We start from the raw sequence: 12,798 nt of genomic DNA, 5'->3' as shown, positions 1-12,798 counted from the left end.
TGGTTAACCCTCACATACCTGATTTCAAAATCATTCCATTTGGCTACACCATATTTTAGATTAGACAGAACTCTTGAGGGTGCAGGTGATCTTACATTAATGGTTAAGGGCACATTCACCTGCTGAATTTGCTTATACAACTCCCACCTAGCATATCCATAGATATTATCCTAATCTCATTCTAACTTAATCCAGCCAATCAACTAGTCATAAATTGTCAATGCATTCCTCCTAAAGTTACTAAAATAATAGCAGAACTAACCATTTCCTGGATCATCAGTTATTTTTCAAATTAATTCATATCGTAGAGGATTTCAGTATTGATTGGCACCATCAATGTACTCACATCCACCCTCAAACTCAACTCTTTGACCTGTCTTAACTAATACAATTTACTATATGCATTGATAATTTAGGTACATATAGCATTCTTGATTGGATTCTAGCATCCAGTCTTGATAACTTATTTGCCACATGAATTCTTTTAGATTTAGTTAGTGACTATGCTCTAGTATTCACATGCCAGAAAAAAAATAAATAAACAGCCATAAATCCACAACTTCATATACTATCACATCATACACATTTTTAATTCTAACATATTCTTTGCAACACTAAGGTGAGTTAACTGGAAACCACTAAGCAATCTAAGTCTATACTCAGTCATACAGCACTTTAACACTGCAATGCTTAATTTCCTAAATAGCTTATTTCATAGCTGAGCCAAAAGAATCCACAGAAAAAAATCCCTATTCGATCACTGCTTCTATATCATAAAAATTATGAAAATGTGATTCAGCTTGGTATCTGTTCAACACTTCTAATTTACTTATCCATTTTACCATCTTATCAACTTTAAACGTTCCATAACAAAGTCAAGTTCCTTATAATTAACTATTCTAGAATACTACAACCTCTATAAACAAAACAATAAAACTGCCACACCTAAATTCTACCAGCATTTCCCAAATCTCTCTCATTAAGCTCAACCCATGAACATTAGAACAAACTCCAATAATAAACCCCATCCTGCAGACAGTCTTCTAATGTGATTATATATTTCTACTCACAGCAACTATTTGTGAAACACTGAAAAACTCTAATAATCATTTTGTGCCTCACACAATATTTTCCCAATACCTCAGATTTACCAATGAAACCATATCTTATCCAGACTTATTTCCTAAAAAACAAAAAACAAAAACAAAAAACAAAAAAACCAACCCCCCCCCCAAAGAAATAAAAAAAGGTACTTTTCCACAGTCCCATAGTGGTCATCCCTCAAATGACTTGGGCTAGTATGTTCTCATAGTAATCCTACCTTCTCATTCCAAAAATCCTTGAAAAGTGTATTCACCACTACTGCTGCTGTTGTTCACAAATCCATTTACAAGCTCGGCAGCTTATATCACACTAAAATCTTCCTAATACCTAAAATCAGGAAGAATAACATTGTTATTTTCACCTCCTTATTTACCTTTATTGCTCTTTTCTCTTTTTCTCTGTTTGCTGACTATAGCTTATCCCACATAAACAAACTCAAGATTGCAAACCACCATGTCTAATGCTTTGCCTTTAACCACATAACAGTTGACCATCATTGCATATCGCTAAATGGTAATGACTGGCTTGAACCTGAAAACAGACTTTACTGCTCAACCCAACTGTAGTCCGCTCTGTTTTGCACCACTCAGAAACATGTTCATCTCTTCACTGTCTAACACAGTGGTATGACCCTACTCCCTCCCTTCAATTCTCAAATGAGTTCTGCACCTATTCATTCCAAAAACCGCCATGGCAATGCTTACAATTCCATCATGGCATCCAAATCCTAGGACATGCTTCCTTTACAACTCAAAAGCAGGGTAAGCTCAGTTTCTTTTAAGGTCACTTTAAGGCAACACTTTATTCTAGGAAGGTAGATATGTTTCCACTACCATCAGCAATAGTGTCCTACCTTAATTACTTAAAACAAAATACTTTGATTCTCCACCCCCTGTAGTACATTTCAACCCTGTGTCATTCTCTGTACAGCCATCCATGTTTTCTTAAGCCTATAAGTTATGTAAACATGTTTCCATAATTGTATGAGAATGCACTGCACTTCATCTGTCAGTTGATTTTTTGGAAATCATTAACATTACAAACATAATAGGACATCTTTAATGTAATATGTTGATTATGATATTACTTACTCTGGGGCTTTTCTTCCAGGGCTTCTGTTGAAAACATTCTTTGCCCAGATAGCCTTTCCCAGTCAACTTCTTCTTCTTTCAGCTGCTCCCGTTAGGGGTCGCTACAGCAGATCAACTGTTTCAATTTCTTCCTGTCCTCTGCATCTTGCTCTGTCACACCAACCACCTGCATGTCTTCTATCACCACATCCATAAACCTTATCTTAGGCCTCCCTCTTTTCCTATTACCTGGCAGCTTCATCCTTAGCACCTTTTTCCCAATATACTCTGCATCCCTCCTCAGCACATGTCCAAACCAGCGTAATCTTGCCTCTCTGGCTTTGTCTCCAAACCTTCCAACCTGGGCTGACCCTCTATTATACTTATTCCTAATCCTGTCCACCCTCGTCACACTCAGTGAGAATCTTAACATCTTCAACTCTGCCACATCAAGCTCTGACTCCTGCCTTTTTTGTCAATGCCACTGTCTCCAATCCATATAACATAGTTGGTCTCACTACCCTCTTGAAGACCTTCCCTTTCACTCTTACTGGTACTCGTCTGTCACAAATCACTCCTGACACTCTTCTCCACCCACTCCATCCTGCCTGTACTCTCTTCTTCACCTCTCTTCCACACTCACCATTACTCTGAACTGTTGATCCCAAGTTCTTAAACTCATCCACCTTCGCCAACTCTATTCCCTGCATCCTCACCATTCCTCTATCCTCCCTCTCATTCACACACATATATTCTGTCTTAGTCCTGCTGACCTTCATTCCTCTTCTCTCTAGAGCATATCTCCATCTCTCCAGGGTCTCCTCCACCTGTTCCCTACTCTCACTACAGATCACAATGTCATCTGCAAACATCATAGTCCACGGGGACTCCTGTCTGGTCTCATCTGTCAACCTGTCCATCACCACTGCAAATAAGAAAGGGCTCAGAGCTGATCCTTGATGTAATCCCACCTCCACCTTAAATGCATCCGTCACTCCCACTGCAGACCTCACCGCTGTCACACTACCCTCGTACATATCCTGTACCATTCTTACATACTTCTCTGCCACTCCCGACTTCCTCATACAATACCACAACTCCTCTCTAGGCACCCTGTCATATGCTTTCTCTAAATCCACAAAGACACAATGCAGCTCCTTCTGACCTTCTCTGTACTTCTCCATCAACACTCTCAGAGCAAGCATCACATCTGTAGTGCTCTTTCCTGGCATGAAACCATACCGCTGATCACTAATCATCACCTCCCTTCTTAACCTAGCTTCCACTACTCTTTCCCATAACTTCATGCTGTGACTGATCAGTTTAATCCCTCTGTAGTTACTACAGCTCTGCACATCACCCTTATTCTTACAAATTGGTACCAAAACACTTTTTCTCCATTCCTCAGGCATCCTCTCACTTTCCAAGATTTCATTAAACAATCTAGTTACAAACTCCACTGCCATTTCACCTAAACACCTCCATGCTTCCACAGGTATGTCGTCTGGACCAACAGCCTTTCCGTTCTTCATCCTCTTCATAGCTATCCTTACTTTCTCCTTGCTAATCCACTGCACTTCATGATTCACTATCCGCACATCATCCAACCTTCTCTCCCTCTCATTCTCTTCATTCATCAACCCCTCAAAGTACTCTTTCCATCTGCTCAACACACTCTCCTCACTTGTGAGTACGTTTCCCTCATTATCCTTTATCACCCTTACCTGCTGCATATCTTTACTAGCTTGGTCCCTGTGTCTAGCCAATCGGTACAGGTCCTTTTCTCCCTCCTTAGTGTCCAACCTTTTATACAACTCTTCATACACCATATCCTTAGCCTTCGCCACCTCTCTCTTTGCAATGCACCTCATCTCCTTATACTCTTGTCTACTTTCTTCATCTCTCTGACAATCCCACTTCTTCTTCGCCAACCTCTTTCTCTGTATACTCTCCTGTACTTCTTCATTCCACCACCAGGTCTCCCTGTCCTCCTTCCTCTTCCAGATGTCACACCAAGCACCTTTCTAGTCATCTCTCTTACTAGCTCTGCTGTAGTTACCCAGCTATTCGGTAACTCTTCACTGCCACCCAGTGCCTGTCTTAACTCTTCCCTGAACATCACCTCACAATTACCCTTTTTCAATTTCCACCATTTGATCCTTGGCGCTGCCCTCACACTCATCCTCCTCTTTTTGATTACCAATGTCATCCTACAAACCACCATCCTATGCTGCCTAACTACACTTTCCCCTGCCACCACTTTACAGTCTCTAATCTCATTCAGACTGGCCCTTCTACATAAGATATAATCCACCTGTGTGCATCTTCCTCCACACTTGTATGTCACTCTATGCTCTTCCCTCTTGTTAAAATACGTATTCATCACAGCGATGTCCATCCTTTTCACAAAATCCACTACCATCTGACCTTCTGCATTCCTTTGCTTAACACCATACCTACCCATCACTTCCTCATCCCCTCTGTTCCCTTCGCCAATATGCCCAGTCAGCAAACTCTATAAATAAATAAATAAATAAATAAATAAATAAATAAATACATACATACATACATACATGCATAAATAAATAAATAAATAAATAAACTGAGGAGTAATCTAGATTATTTATTTAGTTATCTATCTAACAATTACTTAATTAAGTGAGCTGGTCAACAAACTCTATAAATAAATAAGTTAAAATAAATAGAGCAGTAGTGTAGACTGTTTATTTATCTAACCCTTTCTCCGTTAGGTAATTGAGTTGGTCTGTATTCCCTTTTTAGAGATGACCTGGGCCACATGGGCAGACATTTAGCTGAACTAGTCTATGGCCCTTTTTCAGCAATGACTAAGACCAAATGAGCAAGCATAAAGTAATGTATATACAAACAATTTAATATAGCCATTAAATATTTTTAGTACCTAGAGAAACTCCCTATGGACAGTGACAAAAAGTCAAGATTGAACCTCGGGCATTGCAGTTGCGAGGCAGAAATCCTACTGGTGAGCCACTGTGCCCCTCGTGTTATGTATAAAATAATGTTAGACATTGGCCGTGAAGAAAAAGATCCACCAACCACCATTATATCCTCATCTTTAGGATCTTGTAGAATCCATATTTTTAAGTTTTGGATTCCAGGGGACAACTTTCAGTTACAAATTCCAAAAATAAAGAGTTTAGTAAATATGATTAGATCTTTCTATCTTTATTTCTTAGTTAGGTGGGATTAGTTGTAGGTAAATAATCAAATTTTTTTAAATTAGATTGCTGTTTTTGTAGACATCTGCTATAACTTTGGGTATAAGCTGATTCAAGAATTCATCAAAACATAGTCCTTAGGAGACACTACTGCCCTTCCAGCTTTCATACCAGGACTCTATGCAGCAATCATATGTAAAGCAGGAACTTGGCCTTTTGTACATGCTGTCTTCATGCATTTTAGGCTGCACTGCAAATCCAAAGTAGAACAGACATTGTTACAGCATTTGTCCAGCAGCTGCTTGCTGGGGCCTCCGTCCAGGGCTGTATGACATAAAACTGCTGCACATCAGATACACACTTGAAAGTTGCACTCTAGGGTGTGATTTTAGAGTAAAACTGTGAAAACTAAAAGTCACAATAACAGTTTATTTTGCAGGGGAGCTTTGCGTTCTGCACCTCCAACAAGGGAGCTGCACTCCCATACTCCTGCTAATTCTATATATTATCTCTGAGAATGCTTTACCTCAGAATAAAGGGAAATTGTGAGATACGGCCATATCAGAATTAGTATGAAAATGTAATCACATTTTAGAGTGTAAAACTTAAGTGAGGTGAACTTCTGCACTACCCTCGCCATGCAGCTTTCAAATTCTGCCCAGTTTTTATGACTAAATTGTGAGGACAAAAATGATGATAATTGTAGTATAACTGTATGAAGTACTCACCATAAAAATGGGTGATGGATTCATTCTCACCTTCACAAATAAAGCTCCTTCCTTCAACTTAATCAGTGATTGGCTTAGATAGCTGGCATATACAAGTGATTACAATTTATAGCCCTAGAAGAAATAACCTATGAGTTGAGATTATTCATTTATTTATTTTTTATCCCTCCTTCATAGGACAGAGCCCAGTGGCTCATCTATCTGCACCCAATTTGTCCATTCAATCTGCAGTTGCAGGAGCAGAGAATCCCATGATGAGGTAAGTTCCTACCCTGAAAATATACTTCTCAACCTCTTAGAGAAAGAAACCTGGACAAATCCATAAATAATGGGAACAAAGGCCCAAAAATAGGGACATTTTTTAAATATTGCTCTTATCAACTTAGAAAATTGATAGAATAACAAGGTCTTCCATTAGCATGCGTTTTCTTAAACATATGAAGTCTGAAACTCAAATGCCTGCCATTATTTTCTGACTTTCATCCTCAATGATTTGCCAGTCATTTGCCAGAAAACAAAAAAATTCTGAGGAACAGACCAAAAGTGTGAGGGAAAAATTGGGGCATTCTGTGAAAATCTGAACAGTTGAGAGGAATGAAAGCAAGCATATTATTTTTTTTACTTTCTAGTTCAATGTTTGTCAGACCCAGCTGTTTTAAAACTCTGTTATAGAAATGCCAAAATGTAATACAGCTGTGAGGGACTACAGTCCTGGGAGGCTGCATCACACATACAGGCTTCTGGTACTCCACCGGTAAATCTACAGTGAAGCAACTGGTATACCATGGTTTCTTCTAGTTAGATTTACCCAACAATATCCACTCTTGGTTTTGAAAATATCTCCTTAAGACAGGCAAATATCTCTGTCTTTTCAGGCTGTAGGCAGGAGTTCAGTTTGTGATTCATATTAAATGCTACTACTACAAGCTTTACTGCTCTAATGCACAGTTTGTATGCACAGCAATTAAGCTCACATCGTACTGTATGAAGTATGCACAGCAGCTTAACAGAGCATTCCTAACATCTTAACCAGCCACCATGTCATAATATTTAGAAGTAAATAGTGACTTGTTGAGCAGCTCAGAAAATTGCCTAAATGTCATCCGTGGGAACTGTTACTGACTGATTGTTCTAAATGTGGTGGTGGTGGTGGGGGGCATTATATCTGATGGACTTTGTGGAGGTTTAGAGGACTTTTTTTACTTTAAGAGACTTATCTTCCTGGTGTCATAGCATTTACAGGGGGTTGTAGTAATTGCAGTGCGTTCTGATTTAAAATCATAATGTCTGATGTTATTTATAATAACAGAGGATAGAACATTCACAACAACTGGAGCTAAAAGGTGCAGTCAGTGGTAAATAGGGTGTAGGGGACCTTTGAAGTGACAGAGCCTGTGTCCTTAACTACAGGTATTTGACTCAGATCTTGTATGCAGTCACTTGGCTGCTCATCCTACATGCCCTTGGTTTCTATTGCACAGCTGGTGGTGAGTCTTTATACTGTCAGACCTTGTGCACTGTTTATACGCATTTATGGCATGTGCTGATCTGTCCACTTAAATCCAGCGAGTGACATGTGTGTGTGTGTGTGTGTGTGTGTGTGTGTGTGTCTGAACAGTGCTGGGCTCTTCAAGCCTCTGCTATTGATCTAGCCATGTTGCCACTACGTCACTATGAGGTCTATCATTCTGCAGTGCTACTGACTGAAATATGCATTTTGTGTTGTCTGCCTTTCAGTATTATTGCCTATCCTTCTAGTTTTACAGTGATGATGTCTAGACAGCGTTTAGATATCATTATCAAGATTTCTTCTTCCTCCACATGCCTTCAGACTAAATGTATGAAACTAAATGTGTAAAAAGGCAATACATATATGGGTTTATGTCAACTCTATGATCTGTCATTTGCTCATATGTTTGAATTACTATCAAAACAGTTAGAAAATACAATTTTCAAATTTTACTCGCATTTACTTGTGCAAAATCATGAAGCACCAGGGAGTGAGAATGTGCATTTTCTTTACTCTGAAAGGTGGTATATGTAAGTTACAGGTTTCTACCCCTCAAAAAAGTAGTTTTACTTTTTGCAATTTTTCTTTTCAAATCCTTTATATGCAAGGTGTGACTTCAACGGCGGCAATCATCTACAGCCAATGTTCGCACCATCAGTGGCTAGGGGTACAACTCTTCATGTTGGTAGGTGCAGCAATATGAAGTCATCCTATAATTTTTTTAATGGCATAACAGTGAATTTCAAGGTTTGCTGTAAATTCTCAGTCATGCACGTTAGCCTTCATTGTTGAAGGACTCGTAATTATGGTACTTGTTCTTTCATTTGTTAACATTTTAGTGATTAGCATTTCACTGGATTAATTGTATACCTATGTACTTGAAAACATCAGTATTTATTGCCTGCATTGTATTTAACCAAACTGTTTTCTTACTGTAGGATATTTTTAAACTGTCTTATTTCTCGAACTTCCTTGACATTTATTTTCCATTTTTTTCTTACTGTCATACAATTCACATAAATTTCATTTGGTTTTCTTTTTTGTTTGCTTAATTTTAATTTGCCATAAGTTTCATTTTTGTTTCTGTTTACATTTTCTTTTCTGCTTTTGTCTCTTTTTCTGACATACAATAGCAGAATAAAGCTGGTAAAGACTCTACAGTACTTTAAATTACTTTCCTACTTATTTACCTTTTGTCATTGTTGTGGTTCTGTGCTCAGTGTGGCATAACATTTGTGATAAATACAATTACGCAGCGCTTAGGCAATACACTGCACTGTATGAACCTGCTATTCACTGAGGGTGTCTTGTTTTACATATCCATACTGCTGGGCTTTGTTGCATGTTTATAAATCTCTCTCTCTTAATACCTTTACAAATCATCAGAATGTTTTCTTTTTTTCCCTCTGAATTATTTGTGTGACCTAAAATCCATTTTGAAATCATCTTCCAAAAGAAGTCTGTAAAATGAAAACAATTATGATAATAAAATGATAACATATGAAACACAGTAGTAAATTCTGACATTAGGCAGTACCATATGGCCCACCTAGTCTCTCAGTTTATCTTCATAATGTAAGATATATAGCTCCTTAACAAAGTGCTGTTCTCACCCATCTTATGAATTCCATGATGCCTGCCTAATTTATTTCAAAATTTTTTACTGTGACCCTACAACCTTTTCAAGAAAGATATTCCAACAAACCATCACCTTTTCAATTAAAGAGAAAAAAATGTTGTTCCTTTCCAGAGCTGTTCATCCTGTAACTCTGAACTGCCTTCTTTGTATTATATTTAAATGATGATATCCACTTAGACTCTGCACATTCATTTGAGGTACTTAAATATTTCTGCCCCTTTCTGTATTACTGTGTCTCTTTTACAGAGAATAAATGAATCATGGCAGATTTCAAACAGTTGTTAACTTTCAGTATATATTATTTTTTTATTTGCAGATATGTACCTTCAATATACATTTGTATTATGATGTATAATGTTTTTTGAAGGTGCACAGTGTATTATTTGTTTCTAATTTGCAACATTAATAATTAATTTTGCAAGTTATAGTATCACTGTTTCTAAAGGCACTGCTTTTCCTTACTGCTTTAATATGATGTTTTGCCTGCTGCCACATGACGTGGTCTCTTCTCATGTAATTCCATTGTCATGTGCATATGTGGATTCATCAAAATGTTTGAATTCATTTACAAGGAGGAATGCAAGCAGATTATTAATATGCATTTGTATAATCTGATGATTGCTGTGGGGTGAAAAAGCAGAGGTCAGGCTTCAGTTAACAGACACTATCATCTCTTTCTAGTTGAGATGGGGGGGGGGCAGGGAAAGAAGTTGGGACACACTATGAGGGTGGAGAGTAGGCCAAATGTTTTCATTTACATAATCCATGAACTGCAGAGGAATTTGCATTCCAGCTTCATGTTGACATGTGTTAATATGTTTCTAATGACTTGCAGATGGGACCCTGCAGGGCAAGGAGTCGGTAGTGATCGCCATTAAATCTGAAGTATGTGTACACTGTAAATCAGATCAGCAGAAGTGAACTAAATGTTTTAAACAAAAATAGAAATTATACTATCAGAATAGCTCTTCACTGTTTTCTTGGTCAGCAGTAGGCAGATGCCTTCGAATGTACATCCCACATTGCCTACACGTTTGAAAGCTGGGCAGTTCTGATTCATCTCAGTGGAATCTTCTCAGTTCAGCATCACTGGATACCTAGAAACTGAAAGGTTTGCATCTGCCTAACAGCTATCTCTACATTTCCTTCTGACTGAATTCTTTTCTGTTTAGCACTTTGGGTGAGTTCGATAATATCTTCTTTTCAGATATGCTGTATATTTTTGCCCACTTAGGCAGATTCAGAGGACAGTTAAAGTTCTTGAGAAGTGTTTTTGACCTGCTTTGTTTCTTTTTTACTGTTGATGTTCACTGTTTATGTATGGAAAATTAGCTATGCTATTACTGTTTGAGGGCATACTTTTCTTTATGTTTGCTTTATAAGCAAAAGGCCATAGAATGGGATATATAAAACATTATATACAGTCAGAAATCAGTAGAAGAAATAATAATCTCACTTTTTGTAATGTATGTATTTGTGAAGTTTTGGAAAATATCTGCATCAAAATAAGAAGTTTAAGGAAGAAGGCAGAAGGCCAGAAAACAGGTGAGATTACAGAAAAGGGGAACATGGAGAATTACATATTCTGAAGTTGATGAAGAAGTACCTGAGCAAACTGCAGGACTCAAATGTAGATTTTCTGGTATAGAGTTTTGCCCTTCTAGCTCTTAATGTTCAGACTTGTGTATTTTATATTTCAGTTGTGTGTGTGTGTGTGTGTGTGTGTGTGTGTGTGAGGGGGTGCTTAGCTTCTAAAGGAAATTTGAATGACTTTTTGAAGCTCTATATTACAAAAACAGCCTGAATTACATTATGCCCCCTCTAGTCTCCTATTAAAATGTATGTTATATTATCCAAAATTATCAGAGGGCTAACAGAGTAGAATAGGAACTTAAAGGGACTGGGTGATCTACATATGCACAATCAAGACAGGATGAGAAAGGGATTGTGGGACATCATCTGAGATGACTGTGAGAGCTGGTCCGAATAGGAGAGTAAGGATGTAGAACTGATCATTACTGGAATGGTGCAGAAACTTCTTTAAAATCTGTGGTTGTGAGTACTTTTTTCTGTGGTGCACATGGTGGATTTTTAGAACTACCTCTTTGAAATCATTGTGGAATTTAAGAGAGGTTGGGAGGATGGCCTAATGGTTAAGGTATTTCCCTTACAAGCATAAGGTACAGGGTTTGAGTCTCACAGGGGACAATTGGCTAGGCTTAAAATGGCTCGCAAGGGCAATTAGCCTAGTACTAATCTATGAACCTGTGAAAGGCACTAAAAGGGATGGGGAGACATGGTGGTAGTTAATCAAATGAATAGACTAGACATGCCAAAGATTCCTTAGTCCTTCTGCTAGCTATCTGCAAGTTTATTTAGCCCTTGCATGTGCAAACTACTTAGCATGTTCTCTGTCTACTTAACATTTTCTCTGTCTGGAACAAACATAAGACAAGTGCAGTGTTGCTAAGTTTCTTATTCATTTCAGTTTATTTTTTTGCTGCATTATAAGAGTGGCCTTTGAATAAATACTCTGTTGTGGCATGGTCTATCACAGCTTTGGCAGGGTAGTACCCCACCCAAAACAACTTCCTCTGCTTTGTGTCACTGAGACATAATATAGGCTCCAACTCTTCCACAGCTCACTGTAAAGTATTCATAATATTTTTTTTACTTACTTCAAGGAGAAATGTACCCCCAGGCACTTAGTACACTAGGCAGATGTTTGCTTGTCCTAAAGTCCAGCTTCCCTCCATGGGCAATAAGGGAAAAGAAATTAAGTTTGAAAGTACAATTTCTTTAAAACTTATGTGGTATACATATGTAAAAATGGCACAAGACTCACCTGCTGCTATTATAGCCATAATAATAAAACAAGTAGTATTTTATATTGGTACTGTAAGCAGAATGTATTTCCAAAACGTTCAAAAACAAAAGGCCTAAAAAGAACCATGAGCCACAAAAGGAGTCATTCATTTTAGATATTTAAAATCTTTGCTACTGTAAAAATTTTGATAGATTATGGAGTCATTTGTCAAAAATATTGAATTCATGTTTCTTATCATGCCTGATATACTTAGACATTCCTTGCAATCTTTGATTTTAGTCTCAGTAAGAAAGTTTTGATCATGGCATTATTAATCTTACAATACCCCAAGTGTTATGCCTGGAGTAATGGAATGCCCCTGAAAGTTCTATGGCAAAGTCTGGTAATTTAGCTTCAGTTAATCAGTTAACACATCAGCACTTATCTAGTCATACAATTCAACAGGATAAGGTTTGCAAAAGTTGATAGTACTATACAATACAGTTTTTGCAGCTTATAAGCAAAAGACAAAACCGGGAAGTACAAGTAAAACAAAATATAATGCATGAATGTTCCTTTACTCTCTAAATTGTCTGCCGCTTCCAGCTAGATAACATATATTACTCATTAACCCATGCATGCTGCACCATTAAGGTAACCATCACAAGTAATATGAAGGTACTCCCCCAGGCAGTTTTTTAGACATTTTTTATAAGGTCAAGAGATGAAACAAAACTTTTTTCA

General features: G+C 37.7%; 1 protein-coding gene across 2 annotated transcripts in view; it reads left to right on the top strand.

Annotated features, from left to right (window-relative positions):
- The first annotated feature begins 10,063 nt into the window (after positions 1–10,063).
- The window catches only part of C6 (complement C6), a 745,556-nt gene continuing 742,821 nt past the window's right edge, over positions 10,064–12,798 (top strand). Inside the window, exon 1 of one of the 2 annotated variants that reach the window (XM_044069804.1) lies at positions 10,064–10,359. The gene's annotated coding sequence lies outside the window, so the exon portion shown is untranslated. Of the gene's footprint in view, positions 10,429–12,798 lie in introns of both variants that reach the window. The other variant, XM_044069796.1, reaches the window with a different exon arrangement.

This window comes from Protopterus annectens, chromosome 1.part0, assembly GCF_019279795.1.
Source record: "Protopterus annectens isolate FY-2018-M chromosome 1.part0, PAN1.0, whole genome shotgun sequence".
NCBI lineage: Eukaryota > Metazoa > Chordata > Ceratodontiformes > Protopteridae > Protopterus > Protopterus annectens.
Note: the sequence above shows the minus strand (reverse complement) of the source record. Positions and strands in the feature narration are given on the sequence as shown.